This window comes from Beta vulgaris, chromosome 3 (genome assembly GCF_026745355.1).
Source record: "Beta vulgaris subsp. vulgaris cultivar EL10 chromosome 3, EL10.2, whole genome shotgun sequence".
Lineage (NCBI taxonomy): Eukaryota > Viridiplantae > Streptophyta > Magnoliopsida > Caryophyllales > Amaranthaceae > Beta > Beta vulgaris.
Genome location: NC_079204.1, coordinates 46,018,475 through 46,044,019, shown reverse-complemented (window position 1 = coordinate 46,044,019; position 25,545 = coordinate 46,018,475). Strand labels below are relative to the sequence as shown.

General features: G+C 37.6%; 1 long non-coding RNA gene across 2 annotated transcripts; it reads right to left on the bottom strand.

The window, feature by feature from the left end:
* Positions 1-7,423: 7,423 nt before the first annotated feature.
* On the bottom strand, positions 7,424-10,154 carry LOC104906728 (uncharacterized). 2 transcript variants are annotated; one of them, XR_008968484.1, is made up of 6 exons: positions 10,014-10,154; positions 9,401-9,644; positions 9,086-9,290; positions 8,459-8,505; positions 8,216-8,329; positions 7,424-8,100 (listed from the first exon to the last, which is right to left on the bottom strand). It is a non-coding gene; the product is annotated as an uncharacterized LOC104906728 (long non-coding RNA). The 2 variants fall into 2 exon arrangements; XR_791938.4 differs by lacking the exon at positions 8,459-8,505.
* Between the last annotated feature and the right edge of the window lie 15,391 nt (positions 10,155-25,545).

Sequence of the window (25,545 nt, the reverse complement as noted above, 5' to 3'; positions counted from 1 at the left end):
CAAAACCAACTCAACAACCATGTCGGTGAGGAATCCCAAGCAACCATGGCCAAGAAAATTGCCAATTTGAAACCACCAACCTTCATTGGTCGAGAGATCCTCTTTGTTAGAAAACTGGTTGCGGATATAGAGAAGATATTCACCTCTAATGGAACCCCTGACAACCAAAAGGTTGACCATGCTACCTTTTACCTTCGAGAGGATGCTGATCTTTGGTGGGAAACCAAGGACCTACCATTCGTATGCAACCTAATTTTGATTGGTCTACTTTTAAGACTGCTATGAGGGCCCGATTCTTTCCCGAGCACATTAGGAGACAAAATGTAGTGAGTTCACTAGATTCATTCAAGGATCTACTATGAGTGTAGAAGAGTATGCTCAGAAATTTCACGAATATGCTAGGTTTTGCCCCAATATGGTTCCTGATGAAGCCGCAAAAACCCAGAAATTTGAGGATGGACTTAGCTTTAGAATGTAAAAAGAGACTAGGCAATAGTACTTCCCCACTTTTATGGAGGCTTATGGTAAAGCTTGCAACATGGAGAGAATTTTGAAACGAGAAGAGGAAGTGTTGGGACGAATCAAGAGGAAGGACCAAAGTGGGAACTCTCAAACTCAAGGTTATGAGAAAAAGGCTCGCTATGGAGGAAATAATAGCGGGGTAACCATCAGGGAGGTCGTTATACCAACAATAACAGTTCTCACAACAACAATCAAGGTCAAAGGAGACAGGAGACAATAATAAGAAGGTGTTTGTCTGTAAGAAGTGCAATAAGAGTCACCCAGGTTTCACATGTCAGGGTGAGCGAATTAAGTGTTTCCAGTGCGGCGAACCTGGACACAAGGCCAATCAGTGTCCAAATAGGCAAACTGACCAAAATGGGCAAGAAAAGGGAAACCACAATAACGGGAATACCATTCGAAACCAATACCAGACCCCTAATCGCCCTGCCAATCCTCAAGTTCCAAACACCAATGGTAACCAAGCCACTCCAAATGCTACCCAGAGCAACAACCAGATTCAATGGAAATGGTGCACGTCCAACTTATGGCAGAATTCACGTCATGAGCAGAACTGAAGCGGACACCAACAGTAACGTCGTGACGGGTACTTTTCTCGTAAACTCTAATCCTGCTTTCCTACTTTTTGACTCTGGAGCGTCTCATTCTTTTATTTCTCAGTCCTTTGTGGAAAAGTTTTTCTTAGAACCTTTATCGTCGTGTCTAGCCAACATTGTCATGTCCACCGGGACCACAATCCCATGTAATACCCTTTTTCAAGACATTCCTATTACCATAGACGGACTGATCTACCTGCTGATCTGATCTTGTTTTCCCTGAAAGACTTTGATGTTATCTTAGGAATGGACTGGTTGAGTAGATATAAGGCCAAGATTGAGTGTCATAAACAAAAAGTGTCTCTTAAAGGACCGCAAGGGAATAGGATATCTTACCAAGGGGTTGTCTTTACACCTGGAATCAAGATTATCTCAGCTTTGAACCTTCAAACTTACCTTAGGAAAGGCTACACAGTGTACCTGTGTCACATGAAAGACATAAGTAAGGAGGATGAGGAGATACCCAACATTCCTGTTGTTTGTGAATTCCCGGATGTATTTCCAGAAGAAATTCCAGGAATCCACCAGAGAGAGAAGTTGATTTCAAAATCGACGTAGTTCCTGGAACAGGCCCTATTTCTAAAGCACCATATCGAATGGCCCAGCCGAAACAGAGAATTGAAAGTGCAATTAGAAGAACTCTTGGAGAAAGGATATATAAGACCAAGTGTCTCACCCTGGGGAGCCCCAGTGTTGTTCGTTAGGAAGAAGGATGGGTCTCTAAGATTATGCATTGTATTATAGGAGTTAAACAACGTCACTGTCAAGAACAGATACCCACTTCCTAGAATCGAGAATTTATTCGATCAGTTAAAAGGTGCTGCAGTATTCTCAAAAATCGACTTGCGTTCTGGATATCATCAGCTAAGGATCGCGAATGAGGACATACCCAAAACAGCCTTCCGCACAAGGTATGGCCATTATGAGTTCACAGTTATGCCATTTGGACTCACTAATGCGCCTGCTGCATTCATGGACCTCATGAACGACCTTCAAGCAGTACTTAGATAAGTGCGTGGTCATATTCATCGATGACATTCTGGTCTTCTCAAGAGATAAGGAAGAACATGAGGCCCATTTGAGGATAATTTTGGAGATCCTTCGCCAAGAGAAATTGTATGCCAAATTCTCAAAGTGCGAATTTTGGTTAGAGAAGGTCGCATTTTTAGGCCATGTGATTTCAAAGGACGGAGTTGCTGTTGACCCCTCAAAGATACAAGCAGTGACCGATTGGGCTAGACCCACAAGTGTTACGAAATTAGAAGTTTCTTGGGTCTTGCAGGGTACTATAGGAGATTCGTTAGAGATTTCTCTAAGGTTGCTCAACCTCTAACCAACCTAATGAAGAAAACCACTAAATTTCATTGGGACGACCAATGTGAGTCAGCATTCCAAGAATTGAAGAAACGACTTACAACAGCACCAGTGTTGACCTTACCCTGTGGAACAGAAGGCTTCGAGGTGTTCAGTGACGCCTCAAAGCATGGGTTAGGGTGTGTGCTAATGCAACATGGAAAAGTTGTAGCGTATGCATCCAGGCAACTGAAACCTTATGAACAAAATTACCCTACTCATGATTTAGAGTTAGGAGCGATTGTGTTTGCACTCAAAATATGGAGACATTATTTGTATGGAGTCAAGTGCACAATGTACACAGACCATAAGAGTTTAAAATATCTCTACACTCAGAAGGAGTTAAACATGAGACAAAGGCTTGGCTTGAACTCATCAATGATTATGATCTCGACATTGTCTACCACGAAGGCAAAGCAACAAAGTCGCAGATGCTCTAAGCAGGAAGAGTAGTCATACCTTGAATGTATTGATCTTAGCCGACGAGTTATGCAAGGACTTCCATAAGTTAAACTTAGAGGTGGTTGAACATGGTTATGTAGAAGCTAGATTAAATGCAGTCTCTGTCGAGCCTAACCTCTTCGAAGAAATTCAAGCAAAGCAGAGCACAGATGATTGGTTGATTAAGTTGAGGAAGATGAAAGAGGAGGGTCAAGCACCTGAATTTGAGGTAGATGCTAAAGGAATAGCAAAGTACAAGGGAAGATGGTGTGTTCCTAATGATGAAACCCTAAAGGACAAATCTTGAAAGAGGCTCATAATTCCCATTACTCTATACACCCTGGCGGAGACAAACTCTATAAAGACCTCAAACAACACTTTTGGTGGCCCAGAATGAAGCGAGAAGTGGCGGAATTCGTAGCCAAATGCTTAACTTGCCAAAAGGTTAAGATCCAGCACATGAAACCTGGTGGAAAGTTACACCTTTATCGGTTCCAGGATGGAAATGGGAATCGATCTCTATGGACTTTGTTATGGGATTGCCAAACACTAAGTCAGGAAAGAATGCCATTTGGGTTATAGTAGATCGTTTGACAAAAACAGCGCGATTTGTGGCAATGAAGGACACATGGTCAATGCAACAACTAGCAGATGCTTATTTCAAGGAGGTAGTAAGATTGCATGGTGTACCCAAGGATATTGTTTCTGATCGGGATTCTCGATTCCTATCCAAATTCTGGCAGAAGCTTCAAGAAGCTGTGGGAACCATACTCAAGTTTAGTACAACATTTCATCCAGCTACTGATGGACAAACGGAAAGAACTATTCAGACACTCGAAGACATGTTACGGGCGTGCGTGATGGACTTTGGAGGATCATGGGACGACCATTTGATGTATATAGAATTTTCCTATAATAATAGTTATCACTCAAGTATAAAGATGGCACCTTATGAAGCTTTGTATGGACAAAAATGCCGAAGCCCTATATGCTGGAGTGATGTGACTGAGTCATTGAATTTGGGGCCCGACATGATTGAAGAGACCACCAAAAAGGTGAAACTCATTCAAGAACACATGAAAGCCGCTCAAGATCGCCAAAAATCGTATGCAGATAAAAAAAGGAAAGACTTAGAGTTCGAAATTGGAGAAAAAGCCTTACTCAAGGTCTCCCCAACTAAAGGTGTAATGCGATTTGGGAGAAAAGGGAAGCTAAGCCCTCGATATATTGGCCCTTATGAAGTTTTGGAGCGAATCGGAGAGGTGGCCTATAGGTTAGCATTACCTACGGAATTAGCCAATGTCCATAAGTTTTCCATGTGTCTCAACTTCGCAGATATGTTCATGACCCAAACCATATCCTTCAACCGAAACTGTCGAATTAGATCAAAACCTTACCTTTGAAAACCGACCCATTAAAATCTTAGATACCAAAACGCGAGATACTCGACGCAAAGTTGTGAGGTTAGTTAAGGTATTATGGTCGAATCAGAAAACCGAGGAAGCCACTTGGGAAGCTGAGGATGCCATGAGAAACCGATATCCGGAACTTTTTCCTCAGGTATGGTAAAGTTTCGAGGACGAAACTTCTTAATGAAGGGAAGAGTGTAATACTAACTTTTCGTTTTCTAACTTAGAGAGTCTAGCGATTTAAGTTCGAGGACGAACTTTGCTTTTTAGGAGGAGTGAATGTAATATCCCGAAATTCTTAAAACTCCTAAATAATTAATTTCTCCAAACTACAAAATTCATGATTTTATTATAAATTAAAAAAATACTTTATTACCTAATATACTTAACTTATTTATTTGGAAATCTGAATTTCGAAAATAATCTATAAAAAAAAATTTCGTTTTGAAGCAAATCTCACGCAGATTCCGAATTTGTCAGTTTATCAAGCAATCTGTCAAATTGATTCTCAATCAATTATCACCCAAAAATTTCGAAAATCAATTCTAACCTTCCTTCTTTGTTTCAATCAAATCTTTCCTTCCTTCTTGAATTATTCCTCTCTCCCTCTTCTAAGACTATAAATACCGGACTTCTACACCTCATTCAAACACAATTTTCGCTTCAAAAATTCAGTAGGTGAGAAACCCTTTTTCTGTTAAACAAAATCAGAGAAGAAGAAGAAGAGAAAAAAAAGGGGGGGACGGGTCGCGTACTGCCGCGGGATGGCCGGCCCTCTTTCTTCATCTTCATCTTCTTCTTCTTTCTTCTTTCTCTCTCCTCTGGTCTTGTTTTGGTTCTTCCTTTTATTTCCTTCGTACAAAACTGACTTGATCCAGACCTTCTTTTCTACTTCTTTTTTCTCTTTTTGTTTCTTTTCCTTTTATTTTCTTTAGTTTACTTTTTGTCTTTTCTTACTAACTGATTCCTTGAATCAGTAAAGTTGTTTAATACAACTTCTTACTTTCTCTCTTTATTTATTTTATCTTTTCTTTCTCTTCATTCTCTAATTTTTAACAAAGATTTTTTTTTTTCTACTTTTGACAATTAAATCTTGTGAAAACTTTATTATTTCATCCACCTTCAATTCATAAACTTAATAGATTCGAATATTACATAGGTGACTAATTTAGTTCTTCACTTACTATTGTAGACGGAGATTTTGTAGAAGGAGCTTTCTAGGGGTGACTTTATTATTCGTATCTGCGCTACTCGAGGTAATTTCGATGTTCATCGTACTCTAGTTCCCGTTGCAAAACGGCTATCTGTGTGATTATATGATTAAGTGATTATGTATGTAACAAATATTTTATAGACTAAATTATGAATTTCTGAGTTAGTATCACTATTATAAAAGTAGGATTCTCATAATACTATGAATGGAGTATGTTATTATAACTTGGTAAGAGTATAAATATGTTATAATCATGTGTTCTTTTAACTAAAGTATTAGTATGTGAATATTCTTGTGGCAAACCTTTATGACTAGAGTATGTTTATGTTAACAAAACATGTGGAATTGTATGGTTATCAACTTGAGAATTATGTTTATTGTGACCTTTTAAATAAAAACTAAGGAGGGTAATGAAGCCCGAAAGGGTGTTGAACAGGTTGCCCTATACGATGGATAACTATCTATAGGTTGATTAATAAATACGATACGAACTGTTGTCTTCCTTCTATTTGTTGTTGATCCAAGTAGAAGGGGTGTGCACACTAGGGACTCTATGATTTTGGCCATGGTTATATTGGGGTGACGACCTCTTGTTGAAGTAGGCGGTTAATAGGGATTAGTCCCGGCCTACTGGCGTTCACATTTCCCTCTCTTAATTTAAAATTATTTTTTAAGTGTGTGCCTAAACGTTATGATATATGACTTGTATTTGGAGTTAGTAATACAAACGTTGAAAATCCAAACATTAGTGTTGAATTTGTTGGAGCACTTTATTCTATTTCTAAAATCAAAATTATTTTTAAAATTATTATTTTTACGGGATGGAGTCGAATTACTCAGTTTTTCTGATTTTTGGGAGTTGTCTCCCTTGTTGTCTTCTTTCTATTACTTGCAGGTTGGACTTGGTGACGGGATCTCGTGTGAGGAGGCTTGTTAGATATTCACCTAGACGACCTTATTTAGTTTTTTTTTATTTATTATTACTTATTTTAGATTTTTTAACTTTGGTTGTAATGATATTTCTATTTTAAGACTTTGGGTTAACTTATCTTTTGTTGCCTTTCGTTTACTCTTAGAGTGTAAATGGGCGGTAATATCCTCCAAGTCTGAATAAAGGATTTTCTTAAAATTATACTTATTGGATTTTACACTTATTTAAATTTGGAGGGTGTTACAGAGAGGCTGGAGGAGGAGGGATCTAGGGTGGAGGAAAAGCAGGAGGGGCAGGAGGAAGAGGGAGAGAGGATGGAGGAGGGGAGGGAGCTAGGGTGGAGGAGGAAGAGGAGAGGCAGTACAAAGAGGGAGCTAGGATGCAGGAGGAAGAGGGGAAGGGGGAGAAAGAAGGAAGGCAGGAGGGGCAGGGGGAGGAAGAGGGAAGGCAGGAGGGGCAGGGAAGGCAGGAGGAGGAGGGGCAGGGAGCTAGCACAACAAGAATGTCACTTTTTTCCGTCCGCCAAAATCGGACGCTAAAAACACATGATCGGACGCTAAATAAATTAACGTCCGTCGTCGGACGCTAAAAGGCTGATGCAAAACCCCTGGTCTATAATTGTCAAATTAACGTCCGCCAAACGGACGCTAAACATTTAGCGTCCGAAAATTAAGCATTAGCGTCCGCCTGGAATGCTGGTCGCTAATTAGCGACGGATTGCAGTCGGTCTCTAATCAGCGTCCGATTACTGTTGGACGCTGATTAGTGACCGACTGCAATTGGTCACTAATTAGCGACCAGCCTTCCAGGCGGACGCTAATGCTTAATATTCGGACGCTAAATGCTGAAACCAAATGCTCAAACAGAACCGTCATTATCAGCTTTCACTTGCCCAAAGTTTTACTTTATTATTTTTATTTAATTCATTTCAAAATGAACAATGTCAGAATAACAAAAATTGAGCATTAAACAAATGAGAATTTTATTTCAATTAAATATATATAATTACAATCTAATACCAAAATTTAGTACTATAATAGTATAATTACATTGTAACTAAAATCTAATACAACTCTCTTCATGCCTGCCAACTCCTCACCCGACTTCTCCTTCACCCTTGGTATTCTCCCACCTTTAGAAGTCCCAAGCAGCTGAAAATCAATCTTACTCCACCAAACTTTATCTTCATTATCTCATCCAAACCTCTGGCTCACCTTTAGCAGTTCAACAACCAACTTTATCTTCAGGCTTAGAGTTCACATTCAAAACATCGTCGTTGAGGAGTTTTTGAGCTGACTCCCACTCCAAATGGTCTTTATCAACCGGGTCTTCGAGGACTTGATCAGCTAGTTGAGCCCACTCTTCAAAGTCCCTGTCTCTAAGGTTGCTGGACACCCATTTTAAGTAAGTTGAGGGCATTGTTCCTAGCATTCTGCCCTTGTATTTTCCAAAGTCTATGGTTTGAGAAGATTAAAATTGAAGCACTTACTGTCCAGAAATAAAGGGAACACCCTTTCTAGAGTTGTGTGGGATTTCACCCTGTAAACCTGATATTATTTGAGTCATCTCTTGGACAATTTTTGGCTCTTCACTATAACTCTCATAACACCTTCCCCATCTAGGATCTCTGCAAACCTGTTTCATAGTAGCATATAATATAATGTTGTACTATGATTGAAGATCTCAAATGTTTTTCTTAAATCAAATCTACCAATCACACTTATTATAACTAGTTTTATTTCACACGTACCGCGATACAAGGTGCAAAAACATAGGGAATGCCAGTAGCTCTAACTTCTAAAGCAGTTGCAGCACCAAAAACATATAGCGATACAAGGTGCTATTTGACAAACCACTTATCCTCCTGCATTTCATTGACAAGTGAGAAGAAGGTTAATTGCCAGAGAGTCTTATTCAGATGCACACTCAAATTCATGAGTCATACACAAACATAAAGAAAAATGGAGAATAAACAGCTAAGGAAGCAACTCACAAATTCTGTAAAGAGGTTAAATTAGAAAATGACGATGGTATAGGTCCCTGAAATGAATTTCCTTCAAGCCTTTTATATGGAATAATTTGAATCGCAAAGTGCACGATGTCAATACTAAGCAAATAGTACTATAACTCGAGTACTGTTAAGTATGAACATGGATCATTTGTCTCATGCTATTGACTCATTTGCCAAAGCATCTATTACTAAGCATTTGAAATGACAAAGAAGACAAGGGGAAAACATAGATGAATAAATTTTTGAAATTAATTTCTCACGGTTCCTGAAGTCGGCTCCAATTTCCTATAAATTCGGGAATTACACCAGTAAGTTCCGTGTCTGATGCCCTTCTAGATGATTGAAAATGATAATAAGACAAGGAGCTCAATTCAAAACATTCAAAAATAGTTCTTAGGAATGTTCTTGGGCAATCTTTTTTTCTTTTTTGCCAAATGAGTTTACAAGGTAGATTTGTTTTAATTGTATACTATAAATATCATCTACTCTATAATTTTTAATTGTACGTAATTTTATATATTAATGGTCAAAGGTATGTAAAACGAGACTACAAACATAAACTGTGAAGAAGATTACGGGAACTGAGATAGTAACGTAAATAAAAGTTACCTAGTAGCTCCCAAGCCTACATTGTGAGGGAAAATGGTGGCCTTGTAGACATTGTTGTGACCATGAACAACATCAATCCCATAAATCATAGGAATGCCAAGACGAGTCGAGAGAGATTTATTTTGGAACTCATTAACCATATTGATCCAACTCTCAGGAGAAGCCTTCTCAGCAGGAACACTTCCTCCTCCACTTAGTACACTCCCTTGAGTCAACCAACAACACCAAATTAAATTTCCACATAACCAACTACTGACTAAGAATCAATTAATCAACAAAAACAAAAGAGATTAGCAATGTCAAATGGTATTGTACCAATGAAGTAATTCTTAGTCAACACTCCTTTCAATTTGAACCATCTGCCCAATCTTTTCCTCGACGGTCATACGACTCATAAGATCCCTCCTTCTAGCACCTAATGGCTCCTTAGGATCTTTGTATTTCAGATATTCTACCTCTGCCATTGATGTGCAGTAGCATAATGACAACAAAATCGCCACCCAATATATGGAATACTTGGCCATGTTGTTGGTGAGATACTTCTTTATTATTCCTTTCACTTGAAAAATGTGAAAAAAAAAACAAGAAACAACTCAAAATCTCAGAAAAATCAATAGATGAAAACCAAAAAACCAAAGACAAAAAACCCAAAATCGCGAAATTGAAAAATTGAATAACCAAATCGAAAATAAAAACACACACAAAATCAAAATCTTATAAAATTGAAAACTCAAAAAAATATAGAAAAATCGAAAAACAAAAAAAATAAAAACTCTTAAGGAATTCAGATCTAGGAAAAACCGAAAAACCAAGAACAAGAAAACGCAAAACAAAATTAAAAAAACAAAGTAAATCGAGAAAATAAACTACATAATCAACAATCAAAACTAAAAAAATAAATTTATTAGTTAAATCTGAGTAGAAATACCTGATTTCGTGAGATCTGAAAGAAAGAGAGAGCACCAAAACGTGAGATGAGAGTGAGGAAGAGAGAGAAACATGAGATGAGAGTGAGGAGGAGGGAGGCGTGGCCGCGTGGGTTAGGGTTGATAGTTTGGTCGACTGTAGGTATTTTTTTAAAATTTATATCTCTTATTTAGTGTCCGTCCTTCGGACGATATTTTAACTAAACGGACGCTAATTAGCGTCAGTTTAAAAGAACGGACGCTAAATCTCAGAAAGCGGACGCTAATTTGCATCTGTTGTTTACCGGACACTAATTTTAAATTTATCGTCCGCTTATATCATCGGACGTAAATTCAGACGCTAAAGAGGCGGATTCTTGTTGTGTAGGGTGGAGGAGGAGGGGCAGGGAGCTAGGGTGGAGGTGGAAGAGGGAAGGCAGGAGGAGGAGGGGTAGGGAGCTAGGGTGGAGAGGAAGAGGAGAGGTAGTTGAAGAGGGAGCAAGGGTGCAGTATGAAGAGGGAGCTAGGGTGCAGGAGGAAGAAGGAGAGAGGATGAAAGAGCAGGAGGGGCAGGAGGAAGAGCCGGACGAAGAGGGGAGGCAGGAGGAAGAGGTGAGGAGGCAGGAGGAAGAGGGAGATAGGAGGGGCGGGAGGAAGAGGGGAGGCGAGAGGAAGAGGGGAGGCAGGAGGAAGAGCAGGGAGGTGACGAGAGGCAGGAGGGGCAGGGAGGTAGAGGTAGGCAGGAGCCAGAAGGCACGGGCGAGAGTAGTGAGAGTATCCCGTCCGTTAGTAGCCTTGTGAGGAGGCTAACCATTGGGTTAGGTGACGAGACGTTCGATGAGGTAAACAAGTCAAGATATGAGTGGGGGTCGTGTACGTTTAAGTCGAGGCGGATTGATAGTCATGAGAAACTTGGTGACAACATAAGTGGTGATAAGAGTTGCCATGGTAATGAGGAGGAGGTTTCTGGATCAGTGTCACAAACAATAGAGTTGTCACAAACATCGGTAGGGAATAAAGGTAATAAGAGTAGGAGTAGGAAGCGTAGGTGTACGAGGCCAAGTGTGAAGTTGAGGGAAAAGGACTTCGTGGTTGAGATGGTACCGAGGTCGTATCCGAACTACAGGGCGAGAATATTGAGACTTGTAGCTGAGTATGACACGTTCGAGGCGTAAGTAATTATGTTTGCATATACATAATAATTTAGCTTTAAATATATATTTTACATATATTTTCTGAACTTAAATTATTTTTAGTCAGGATCATCATCCTGAATCTCTGGTGTTGGTGAAATGTGGTGATTGCACAGCATCATTGAGCGGCTGTTATACAGTTCTTAATCCTAATGTGGAAGTGGCTACAAAAGTGAGTACGCAATGCAATAATTATTTCACCATTATTAATTGACAAAATGCATATGTATAGTATAAAGTGCTTAATACTGTTTGAATGTACAGTATGTTAGTGTTGTTGGAGCTATGTACACACGATTGTGGGGAAAGAAATTTGTTGATGCAAGTTTACGATACTTGATGGACCCTATATATGCGGTAATGTACCCAAAAAATTCACTCATCTATATAAAAATTATATAGTATTTGTCGTATGAGAATTTTGTTATATTTGTTTTATTTGTTGTAGAATGTTGTTCTACAAGAGGTTCGGGAGCCAAATGGTTGGGCGACAACAAGATTTTATGCACGGAGATACGCTCAGAACTTGAAAGGCGTAAAGGCAGCTAGAATATTTGTGGTAAATATTTGAGTTTTTTAAAAAGATTAAAAAGACACTCCTTGTATTATATGCATAGTTATAAATAATTGATTTGTTTGGTAATAGGTGTTTGTACCCATATATGACGGGACTAGTTGGTGGTGTGCGGCATTTTGTTTAAACACTGAGGAGGTTTGGATAAGTGACGGAGACTCAGAGATACGAGACCATGGGGACTCCATTAAGAAACTTGTAAGCACACTCTATGTAATTCTACATATACATGTTGGGTATGTGAATGGTTTTCTTACTTTTTTTATTGTGGTTGTAGGCGATTGGGATAGATTTATTCCTCACATACGTCGATGTTTCTTGGGTTAGTGGGGAGACTTCACGATGGCCACTTAAGAAAGTATTCGTTGAAACCCAAAAAGACGGGTAAGTATTTATTCACTTTCATCCTACAATTTGATATTGTCATGGCTGTGTTTGAATAATAGTCAAAACCCTTAAAAACCCTCCCAAACCGAATGGATGCTTCTTAGATTCATTATACATATATTCACATTTATATTCTAGCACTTGCAGATCATCCTTACTTGCGCAGAATCCAAAGTTATTTCTTTCCTTCTATTATCATATCAGGAGATTATTAGGATGACTTAAATACTAAGTGTTGTTGCCACAATTCCTAACCAAACTAGATATATATACTGTATGCAAGAGGTAAAAAGTTATTGAGTGAGTTGATGTAAACTGCTAGATATGCGCAATTCTGATTTCCGATAGTGGAGGTATACTTTCTCTTATGTTTAAATTTAAATTTTCGACAGGGTTCTTAGGTGTTTAAAATTTGTTGTTTGATTTATATTTGTACATTTTGCGACATTACGACTTGGTAATGAAGTTCCAGTACCTTATATGCAATATGCAGGATGTAGCTTTTATGTAATAGTGTTTGGATATGTGTTGTGACATTACAACATGGTGTTATAGTAAGTTAATCCAATATAATGTTACAAAGGATAAACCATGTTATTTTCAATACTTACAATACTTACAACATGCTAATATATGTCGTAAATTTTTGGTTAATGTAAAGCGCTGCTCGGGGATACAAATGTTACTTGGTATCAAAGGGTGTGGCGCTTGACTTAAGGCGAACTGCACCATGGTATAGTAGAATACATTATATATACTACAATACACCTTATGATATAAATTTATTTGATTATAATTCTTATGTGGTTATACTAACTTTTTTTTAAAATAATTGCATGAGCCCTGCAACGTGACGGAAGATAGGAGTTGGTTACTGACTGAAGATTTGTTATGTGATGAAAACGAATTGAAGGGAACCGTGAAGGAAATGCTTGACAAATGTAGTTGACAATTGGTGTTTTGTCAGTGAATTTTTAATGTATTTTCTTGAATACGAAATGTCATTGTTATTGTTGACGGTATTTGTACAAGTTGGAATTATGACATTAAGCTAAAGGTTTTTGTGGGTGTAAATACACCGTATCTTCTTCAATTTGATGAGCCGAATGTTGTTCAAAGAAAGAAACTCTTAGTGGAAAGGATTTGGCCAACTATGCCTATCATTAAGGCCCTATATAAGGCCCTTTATGCCCTATAATTAAATAAGGAAGTATATGCCTTGTTTAAATAAGGCCCTTTGGTAGGTAATATTTAGAAAGGTGGCCCAATTTGATTGACCAAAACATAGCTCATTTACAGATTTAGTGGTCAACAAAAAAGGAGGTCAACAAAAAAGGGGGTCTGAGAAGAGTACATATTACTTACTCGAATTTAGTTAGTCTAATTAAGGCCCAAATGAAATACACATTTGTTTAGACATTTAAAATGTGAGGTTCAATTTAATTTAGTACGACCCAATTACTTGCTCGAATTTAGTTAGTCTAATTAAGGCCCAAATGAAATACACATTTGTTTAGACATTTAAAATGTGAGGTGCAATTTAATTTAGTACGGCCCAATTAGTTACTCGAATTTAGTTAGTCTAATTAAGGCCCAAATGAAATACACATTTGTTTAGACATTTAAAATGTGAGGTGCAATTTAATTTAGTACAGCCCGATTAGTTACTCGAATTTAGTTAGTCTAATTAATTAGGTACACATAAACATTTGTTACTCGAATTTAGTACACATAAATATTTGGTTTTTGTAAACCTAGCCCATTTAAAGATTACATATTAGTTACTCGAATTTAGTTAGTCTAATTAGGTACACATAAAAATTTGGTTTTTTTAAACACGTACGGACAATTCATATCCAAAATGAATATTATCATATCAAATTTGAACTAAATCATATCATGGTTGAAGTAACTCATATCATATTCTAACTAACTGGTATTAGACTTGAACTCTCACATCACAGTTACTTTATATCACTCACATCGGACTTTAACTAACTTATATAAGATTTTCACTAACTCATATGTCATATCATACTTCAACTATCTCATATAAGAATTTAACTAAATCATAACTCATAACAAAGGCAAACTAGATTTGTAATAAATTAAATCATGTAATCACATAAGATTAACTAACTCATATTAATGGTTTATTTATGGAAACGTAGTAATGTCCAAGAAACAAACATTTTGTCTTCGAAACTTTCATAATACATGTTTTGCTAATAGATGCGCACGGTTTGTACATTGCTAAATAACCCTAATGGGCCTATGTAGAATTACGCCCTTCTTTGAGGTAGATTGGTTGACAAAACGACACGTGCTTGTCTACATGTTCTTCCTTCAATATATTCTTTGGTTAGGAAGACCCGGGTGTCTATCAAGCTGGTCCAATACATTCCAAGAGTAGGTTGTACCAACCTCCCACTACTTCGGACTTGGTGGACATGTCCGGGGATGGAAGTCCCAAATACGTCGGAAACCTCATTTGTGATAATCATTGTGGCGTTGTATCCAATGGCAGTTGATTTAAGGGTGTCACTAACGTCGCGAAGAAATGTGTTCCTCATTCTTATTGCGTCGTAGTTAAAGTAAGTTCGGCATAGTGCGGTTATTGAATCGACTACAATTAGCCGAATTGGGTGACATGTTTCTAAAGAAGATTCCATAAGGGTGTTCAAATTATGTAAGACAATAATCATTTCATGTGGGGTTTCTACTCTTTTTACAATTATATTGTCAAGGGGATTCTCACCTGAATCGTACGTGCGGCGACATTCGGTGGCTAACGTGTTTGTCCGTGTTGAAGGAAATAGTCCGCTAGTGTTCACGTATATCGAACGGCAATAAAGTCCCCCTAGTGTAATAGGCAACTGTGCCGACGTAACAGTTTGTATGCATAGTTGTGTTTTCCCAGTAACGTTCTCTCCGCACACCTCGGTTAAACATCGTACTTTAATTCCGCCGTTGAGTATTTCGTTGATAGATGTACAATTTGTACTTATGTGTGACATTACTAACCCAGAGTTTCAATAAAAGCCCCTATTTAATTTCGTAACTCACTCAAAGCCCACTATAGTCAAAGAATATTGTTAGAGATAATGTAACTTAATTGAAAAAAATTACTTTTACTAAACATAAAAGAAAATAAGAAATGTGCGTCAAAAAAATAAAAATTTCATTTGTTACAATAACTTGGGGGGGGGGGGGGTCACTTAATTTATATGGCACTTGAATAACGGGTTGGGCCACGTACCAAACACACGCAAGTAAGATGGGCTGGGCCACGTACACCCAAACATCACAACCACACGGCAGCTCAGTCGTTACAGTACATAACTTTATCAGGCCTACTTCCATCAGGCCTAGTTCACTTTATCAGGCCTATTTCACTTTTTCAGGCCTACTATAGTTTATCAGGCATCTATTACTTTCCACCAGGTACTTTGCAGCCTAAAATGCGGGTATCTGTCCTTTGCTGCCCAAAACGCATGCCCACACGCGACGTTGACAACTCACTCAAAGCTCGATTGAAGTCAAATGCAAAAGACAAATGCAAAGTAAACAAATTCAAACGTAGCCTCATTGAAAAAGTGTTACAGTAAATAGTAATAAACGTAAACATCTTTAATTATATCTTTAAACAATAATCATCTTTAAATTATATTTAAAAAATATTTAATAAATAATAATAAACGTAACTGTAATTGTAACTTTAAAAGTAACTTTAATTATAACTTTAAAAGTAACTTTAATGACATATCCATCTCTTTATATATAGTGTAGTCATATTTTCCAATTCAGCAAATCACAACAACAAAATAAACTAATAAATTCTATCTTATTATCCTCTAAGTTCCAATACTTTTCAATCGAAAAACCATGGATCCTGAAATTGCCAAGTACGTGAAAGATGTAAATGAAGTTGTTAAGGAATTCCTTGATAATTGGTCGTGGGTTGATGAGAAGATTGCCAAGTCTCTTGAAGCTTTAGCTAAACTAGAAGAAGACGAAGGAATGGAAACCATGGGTTACATTGGGATCATTATTCAATTTCGTAATCAAATTGAAGTGGCCACAAAAGAAGCAAAAGAAACGGTTGAGGTTTTAGAAACTCTGATGTAGAAATATAAAAAAGAAATGTTCAGTGTTAGTAGTAATGATCGATCATTTAGAAGCAAAGAACGCTAAGTTGTTTCATTAAGTTAAAGTTCTCGTGTCGTTGGTCATTCGTCATTAAGTTGTTTGTATTAATGTCGTAGTTTTATTGTGGTGTTTTTATTGTAATATCTTGTTTTATGACTGAACATTTCATTTTCAAAAGCATTCCACAAGAATCATATCAGTTGGGTCCGTAATCAGATCCATATATTCCTTAATCATGTTGAACACAAACATAATCATATCAATTAAACCAGATTTGCTTATAGCTTAAAATAAAAACCAAGTAAAATTGCAATGCAAATTATGGTAATAAGAAATTTCTCCAACATCAACAAGCCATCCACCTTCAAAAGAAGATCACTGTTGACATTCTCTAACTTGTTTTTCTTCTCCTTTAGCTTTTGAACCTTAGCTTCCAATTGTTGATTTGTGGCCATAAGTTGTTGTATAATGGCATCTTTATTCTTCAAATTAGCATCGTTCTTGGGAGTTTGCAAATCATCTTCCCAAAGGAAGAACCCGCAATCATCGTACTATATAATTTAAATGAAAATTAGGAACAAAAAGTTTGGACCCATGCTACCACAAATCATAAGGATAAAGAAAATTTACGGGCCATGAAGAACACCCGAAGAACTTCAAACCGGCGTTAACTCCGCTTTTCGCAGTACGCATTTCGCTTCAAGTTTGTGGTAACACTTTAATGTGTTTTTCCTACGTGTGCCTGAATACGAATTACTAGATGCAGAGCCTTCCATTACTATATTGTTCTTCTCTCAAACTTCTTATAAACTTTCTTTCTCAACACCCCACTATGGTTTACTATAAATACTCCACCACTCCCTCAATCTATCACCCACACAAATCTACATAAACATTCCTAACTTAACCTATTCACTTACTATGTCCCATTCTTATCCTATACTACCCCCACCACCTGATTATATTTATGAATATATACCCCGCAGATTTGGTGGTTAGGCAAACTTCGCCCTTCATTAGGGATTATGCCAAAATCAATGTTAAACAACATGTTTACTTTTACCACGTTCCATGGGATGAAGTATGTGAAGAAAATCGAGTGTACATAAGTGCTACACAAGTCCGCCACTTAATGAGAATTCCATTTTGTTCATGGCCTTGCCATATGTTACCATTATATATAATTGGACCCGACGAGTACGTTCAATATGCGTACGTACCTTCAATGGGTGATTTGGGTGGGATTCCAAAAGTTGTTGGGGTCATAATTAAGTGGGAGATGGTGCAACTAGTCATGCAACGTGTGGAACACATAATTGTTCCATGGCGATTCGAAAGTATGATGGACCCTTATCCCATCATGTATAATAGAGGAAGAGTGTTTCTCCTACGCACGGTACCACATAATTTATGCATGGCTACATTTGAAGATTCAATGGAGATTTACCAGGTCACAGGCCGAATGAATCAAATCAATATTGCCATTAAATAGTGGGTTACATGGCTACATTTGTTTGTATTATTAAGTAATGTTTATGGTTTGTGGTTTGTATTTTATGTTCACTTCTACGATCTGATTCAATGACATGATTTAACCTTATTTAGATACGATTTAACCTTAATTTGATATAATTTAACCTTATTATGATATGATCTAACCTTCCTGATTTATCATACGAAAACTCTATAACTCCAAATACATACATATGTAACGATCCCTGATATGAGTCACGATGCATATGATATGATTTACCCTAATACTGATAAGATTAATTAAGTTTACGAGTCTGAATTATGACTGCATGATAACAATATGTTCCCGCATACAAACAAATGAAATCGCCATCATAAACATAACAACAAGTTACCCATAAAAATATGTTACGCATAGAAACACAATAAGTAAGAATCGATTAGTAATACCATGTGAAGCATCTCATTTGGTCAAAGGTTGGGCACGACAAATATTACATCCCCAAATGAAATCGCCATCATAACAACAAGTTACCCTTAAAAATATGTTACGCATACAAACACAATAAGTAAGAATCGATTAGTAATACCATGTGAAGCATGTCATTTGGTCAAAGGTTGGGCACGACAAATATTACATCCCCATCAAGCACCCCTTCACTATCGAGAGTACCATCAAGGTCAACATCCTCAATGGAAGCTCATAGATAGGCCAACCTCCTTAGTTTCGTTGTGCATTTCATCCTAAATATTTCGACCGTAGGCTTCATGTGCAAGTTACGCATTGTCAAAAAGTAATAATCGGGATCAATGTCCGAATCAGCAGCTACGGACTTTCCTGACTACGACATATTAGCTATGTAAATTAAAGATATTTGATAATGAATACTGATAGTAATTAGTATTTACTATATCTACATTTTCGTTATATGCATAGTTATTCTACATTTTTCTTAAACTAATAAGAGTATTTGTAAAAGATTTGTTTTTAAAATTTTACTTAAACATTATATCATATCCTAACAATAACTTATCATATCAGTTAGCTATTAAATCATATCTGGCGTAGATCTATTCATATCAAGGTAATTATATGGCCGAAGTTTCCTAACCAAAAAGTTGTGTTTTATTTGAACAACAAGTCAATATATGCAGAATCTAATAAGTATATTATAAATTAATTGGTTTGCTTTGTGTTTGTGTATTTTGGTTTAATAATTTACTAAAGAATACTACTTTTTACTATAACAATATAGTAATTGTACAACTATTTCTCAAAATTTTGGTTTTATTTAAAGGGTAAGTTATAACAATATACTATGTAATTGTATTTCTTTATTAAACAAACAAATAAAGTGCGTAATATTTTAAATAATTTTTTTTTACCTTCGAATAAGCAAGAATTAGCTCAATATCATCGAAGAGGTGCACAAATGGAGTGGAGTCGGGGCTTAACAATTGACCTCTACACGTAAGATAAAGATCTTCTAGGTCCACCCCAACACGTGAACCGTACAACATGTACAACTCCGAAAATGCAGTGTGTTGCCCAATACCATACGAGACTCCATTATTAGCAAGATCACCCGATTTAACTTGGACCCTTATGATTTCTCCATTGACAACTATACTTTCTCTAAATGGATTTCACTTGAGTTGAAAATTAAGAATGAAGTGGATTCAAAATTTCTGAATTTTAAACACATGAGCTGATTTTATAACACATCATAAAGAGTTGGTTGCATTTAATGTTCCTATAGTTTTGCATTTATTGAACAATTCATGAAATTATAATATGCTATATGGCACGTAAATTGGGTCTCCATTTCCAAATTCCTTCAGCCCAAATTCCTTTTCCTCCCCTTCTATTTACACGTGTCCCAAATTCCTTTTCCTCCCCCCTTTTATAAAAACGTGGCCCAAATTCCTTCCTTCCCTCCCCCTTCTATTACCACGTAACCCTTCTCCCCCCTTCTATTACCACGTGGCCCAACCCTTCCTTCCGCCCCTTCTATTTCCACGTGCTGGCCCAACTTTCCACGGCTCACACACACACTCATAATATTTCCTCACACCTAACGTTATGTACACCCCCTTCCTGGCCCAATTTTCCAAAATGACAATTCTTAGAATACAACATATATCATTATCTCCTCACATCAAATACAATAACCAGTATATCAGAACATCAAATACAATAACCAGTTTCAATACAAAGCTTTTTTTAGATTTTAATACAATTTCGAATCACGAACGGATACGTTCAAACTACCAACTTCGGGTGTCGCTAAAAGACGTGTAAAGTAACCGATAGACCCATCTCCATCAACCATTCGCATGCCTCCTCCCAAATTTGATGTTGAGCATAACACCACCTACAACAACATATTTTAAAAATATTTACACATCATCTACTACATTACCATCTACATTATAAATCAAAGTGATTATCTACAAACACCACATTACCAACTTACCTCTTGGGGTCTTCCAACAATTGGGGTACATGTGACATCCGAATTCCCAATGCGATGCTATAATATATATCAAATAAAAATATATAAACATCAAATATGTAAAAAAATTATAATTAATAGCATTAATACCTCTTCTTCAACTCCTACCACCTTCTTCCTCGATTGTCTTGTCCTTTTCACTTTGGCATTTTCTAACGTTCCTATTTGTAGCTCTAACGAATTCTTTCCTTTCTTCTTCTCTGATTTCTTCTTCTCTGATTTCTTCTTAGCGACTTTTTTCCCCGTTTTCTACATCGCTTCTTCGATGACAGAGTAATAACGGACACTTCGCGTCCTATGGGCCACCTTCCGGCATGGTGGGTCAATTACTTTTTGTTTCTCTACGGGGTCCATTTCATGACTTTTAATATCAATTTTCCGCTTCTTATTGTTCTCAGATGGAGGTGACTTATATTTCACCACCGCAATGTTAGGTGTCGCCATCTCTCTTCCAATGTCTCCACTCCTCAACATAACAATGTTCTCATCCACTCCTATATCTAATAATTGCAAATCCTCCATCGAATTTACAACAACTTCCTCATATCCAACAGCTTTATCAATATACCATCAAACCTATCGAACAACATATCACGTCGCCTAACTTCATCCGTTTTCGACGGGTCATGATACGCAACTTTTACCCTTGTGTGTTTACGTTGGACATCTTTTCTCCATCTACGTAAAATATACTTCTCCGGTACATCTAACTCATTATGCATGTCATACGCCTTAATCATGTGTCTACACATAATACCATAACACTCAAACATTTTACAAGAACAACTCACATCTTTTGACACAGTGTTGTAAGTAACCTTGTAATTCCTTTTCCGCTTCGAAGGAATGTCTTTCTTCGTCTCCCTACATCTAGTCCAAACTCAATCCTCAACTACATGCTCTACTACATTATCAGACAACACATTCTTGCCATGTGACGTCAAGTATATCATTCTCGTGCACTCCGTCTGCACCTCTTTGAAGTTCGAATCTGTGTACAACTTCTGGAATACCCCCTCGACTGAAAAATCACTAACAAAAGTTCTGACATATCTAGCTGAATTGGCATCTCGAAGCTTCTCATAATTCGCACGAATCTCCATAGCCTCACAATACCTTTCCGCAAATTCAGTATGCTTATTAACATACCCATCAAAAAAGCTATTCATACTCTCAACTCGTTCAGTGGTTTTCATTCCTGCCCAAAACATATGCCGCAAATATGCAGGGACCCACATCATCCTTTCACAGAATAAACCTGCAACAAAACATGTTTTAAACTCTATATCGTTAATTATTAACAACGTTAATACCATTATTAAAAAAATCAAAAAAGTCACTGAAAATCATCACACATAACTAACTAAACAGTAGGTTACTACTAAACTAACTAAACTGCCAAACAATAAAAAAAGTACCTAACTAAATTACTATACAATAATAAAAACGGTTTTTTCACCAAGTACCCCCGAGTTTTCAAAAAATTCACCTGGTACCCTCCAAGTTTTCAAAATCCACAGGGTACCCCTAAGTTTCAAACTAATACACGGGGTACCCTTAAATGCCCTTAATAACTAACGGCGTTAACCGCCGTTAGTCATTAACCCTAATTTTCTGCTTTAACCCTAATTAATCCCTAATCTTAACCCTAATCCTAACACTAAACCCTAACCCTAATACTAAACCCTAACACTAACACTAACACTAACCCTAACCTACCACCCCACCACCCACCCCCTACCCTCCCACCACCCCGGCCCCCTCCCCCATCCTCGCGCCCTCCTCCTCCCCCACACCCCGCAGCCCCTCCCCCACCCTCGCGCCGCCCTCCTCCCTCTCTCAGTTCATTTCAGCAGTCCCCCCACCCCTCCCTCCCATCGCGCGCCCCCCGACCTTCCCCCCACCCCCGCGCCAACCACAGCACCACCCCCTTCCATTTTCGCCGACACTGTCTTCCCCACCCTCGCTTCATCTCAGATCTGCGCCGCCCAGCAGTCCTCCCCACCCATTCGATTTTAGGGATGAAACACAGGCGACACCTAACAGTTTGAGGGGGCGCTGCAGAGGTGGTGGGCGGCTCGTTGGTGGGCGGTTCGTGCTGAGAAGAGAGCGAAGGAAAGAGAGGTACTGGGCGGCTACGAGGTGGTGCGCACAGGGTGTGGGTTTGCGGTGGTGGGGGAGAAATCGAATGGGTGGAGGATTAGGGGGTTGGCAAGATTAACGGGGTGGGGCAGAGACAGTGGGGAGCTGCGATGGGGATGGTGGTTGCAGTGGGGCTGTAGGGGTCGGGTGGGTGAGTGGGTGGGTGGGTGGAGGGGAGGGATAATGGTTGGGTGGTAGTGGGGTTAGGGTTAGGGTTTAGATTAAGGTTTAAAATTAGGGGTTAGGGTTAGATTTAGTTAGGTTAATTAGGGGTAATTAGGTTAATGAAGGTTAATGACTAACGGCGGTTAACGCCGTTAGTCATTAAGGGCATTTAAGGGTACCCCGTGTATTAGTTTGAAACTTAGGTGTACCCTGTGAATTTTGAAAACTTGGAGGGTACCAGGTGAATTTTTTGAAAACTCGGGGGTACTTGGTGAAAAAACCGTAATAAAAACAGTAGCTAACTACTAAACTACTAAACAATAAAAAAGTACCTAACTAAACAATAATAAAAACAGTAGCTAACTAAACTACTAAACAATAATAAAAGGGATTTTCTACCTAGTGACCCTGTGCTTTTCGAAATTCTACGTTGTACCCAACCTTTTTGAACTCTCCACATTGTACCCCTAAACTTTCTAAACATCACACAAAATACCTTACTAATAGAAAATCCTACTCCAAACCTCTCTTAGTTTTCAATTTATCAGATCATATCCCAAACCTCAGTCAACTAACAAGCTAAGGCTAAACCTTTCTACTCTATCCCCACAAGGTAAGAAAGTCCCAAAATCTATTGTTTGATACTGTGTATAAGGGTATTGTGGGTAACGTTAAGAAATCTTAGGGGTACAACGTGGAAATTTTAAAAACGTCGGGTACAACATAGAATTTCGTAAAACACAAGGGTACTATGTAGAAAAACCCATTATAAAAACAGTAGCTAACTAAACTACTAAACAATATAAAACATTAGCTAACTAAACTACTAAACAATATAAAACATTAGCTAATTAAACTACTAAACAATATAAAACATTAGCTAACTAAACTACTAAATAATATAAAACATTAGCTAACTAAACTACTAAATAATATAAAACATTAGCTAACTAAACAACTAAACAATATAAAACATTAGCTAACTAAACTACTAAACAATATAAAACATTACAACTAAACTACTAACCATTAAAAAAGAGTAGCAAACTAATCTACAAAACAATAAAAAGAACAGTAGCAAACTAAGCTAAAAAACAATAACAAAACAGTAGCTAATAAACTTAAATACAATTGCATTGCTACCTACTATAAAACATAAATAAACGGATGAAAGGAAAATAGACCACTCTAACATATTTTCACAGTAGCAACATATTTTCAACCATTCTAACATAATAAAAAACAGTACCAAATATTATTATACACTTATTATTATACTTAAAATCAAAGATCTACCACATATTATTATACGTAATAAAATACTTACCTGTCAACCATTCATTCTCAGAAAGCTTGTACTTCACAATAATAGTGCTCCAACTTTCCTCAAATTCTTCCGCATCCAAGCTATCATAAATGGAATTCAAAAGCTCATCTTTAGAATCATCATATCCCTTATACGTTCCCAACTTAGAACAAAACTTCTCTGTTATGTGCCATAAGCACCACCGGTGTCTAGCAGTCGGCATCGATGTTAGTAATGCTTTTCTCATCGCAGCACACTGGTCCGTAAGTATACCCACTGGTGCCTTACCACCCATACAAGAAAGCCAAGTAGAAAATAGCCACTCGAACGTCTCTGTATTCTCATGAGACAATAACGCACATCCAAGAAGAATGTTTTGCCCGTGATGATTCACTCCAACAAAATTACAAAATGGAAGCTCGTACTCATTAGTCAAATAAGTGGCATCAAAACACACAACATCCCCAAACTCCTCGTACGCCGCTCTACTACGAGCGTCAACCCACATTATGTCCTTCAAAGTATTTATCTCGTCCACACGATGCATATGAATTTTTTTTTTGATTCCCCGCCGTCATCTTATTAAAATACTCAAGCATCGCATTGTAATCACCATCTTTTAGTTTCAACCTCTTCACCTTACTAACTTCATTCCTCAAATCCCGCTCCGTAACAACCCAATTCTCAACACCATTCCTTTCTCTAGCTAGACATCCATGTATCTGAGATATTTTCACTCCAGAGTTGTAATCATTAAACAATTTCCTCCTCACATGATTATACAATTCTTCCTTTCGATACATGCTAATGTGTAGAGATTTAGATGACGTTGGATCATGGTTCTTTTGTTCAAGTACAACTCTCTTCAATACCCACTCCCCACATTTGTTTATGCTTGCGTAAATATTAGTCGGGCATTCACACTTCTTTGTTTTCTTCACAAAAACATCTTCAAAATCAATACTACCGGTCACTACTACTCTTTCACCATTCACTCTTTTACGCCTATTATCCGGCTTACCATAGCACTCACATGTCCACGTCCCACTACACCGCTTCCTTTCTACACCCGATTTAGAATTAAACAATGAAGCTGCCCGAACAATGCCAAAACCTTCTTGCTTTGCAAATTTTCTATAGTAACTTTTAACACCGTCCCAACTAGGGAACACCATACCAACGAAGGGGGGGGGGGTATGGTACCTTCTTCTCCAATCCTACAACCACTTACCTTGCCAACCGGAGTAGTTACAACAACTAATGCATCACCCTCCACATGTACTCCCTCAACAATATCACCTTCCCCCACATAAATTTCTCCATTCATCTCATATAACTGAGGAACCTACATTACATCAAAATACTTATACTACATCATCCAAACTACATTATCACACATACCAAATTATAATATCATGCATAATTTAACTTCAATTATATGCATCACTATTTATATAATTTAACTTCAAAATACTTATCCTACATCGTGCATCACTTATTGCCAATCATGAATATGGATTTATTACCAATCAAACTATTGTTCTAGTATGAACACTAGACCAACTACAAGAGGGGGGGTGAATTGTAGTTGAGGAGAAATTTTCAATTTTGTAATGCGGAATTAAAACAAACTCGAAATTAGAAAGAGAC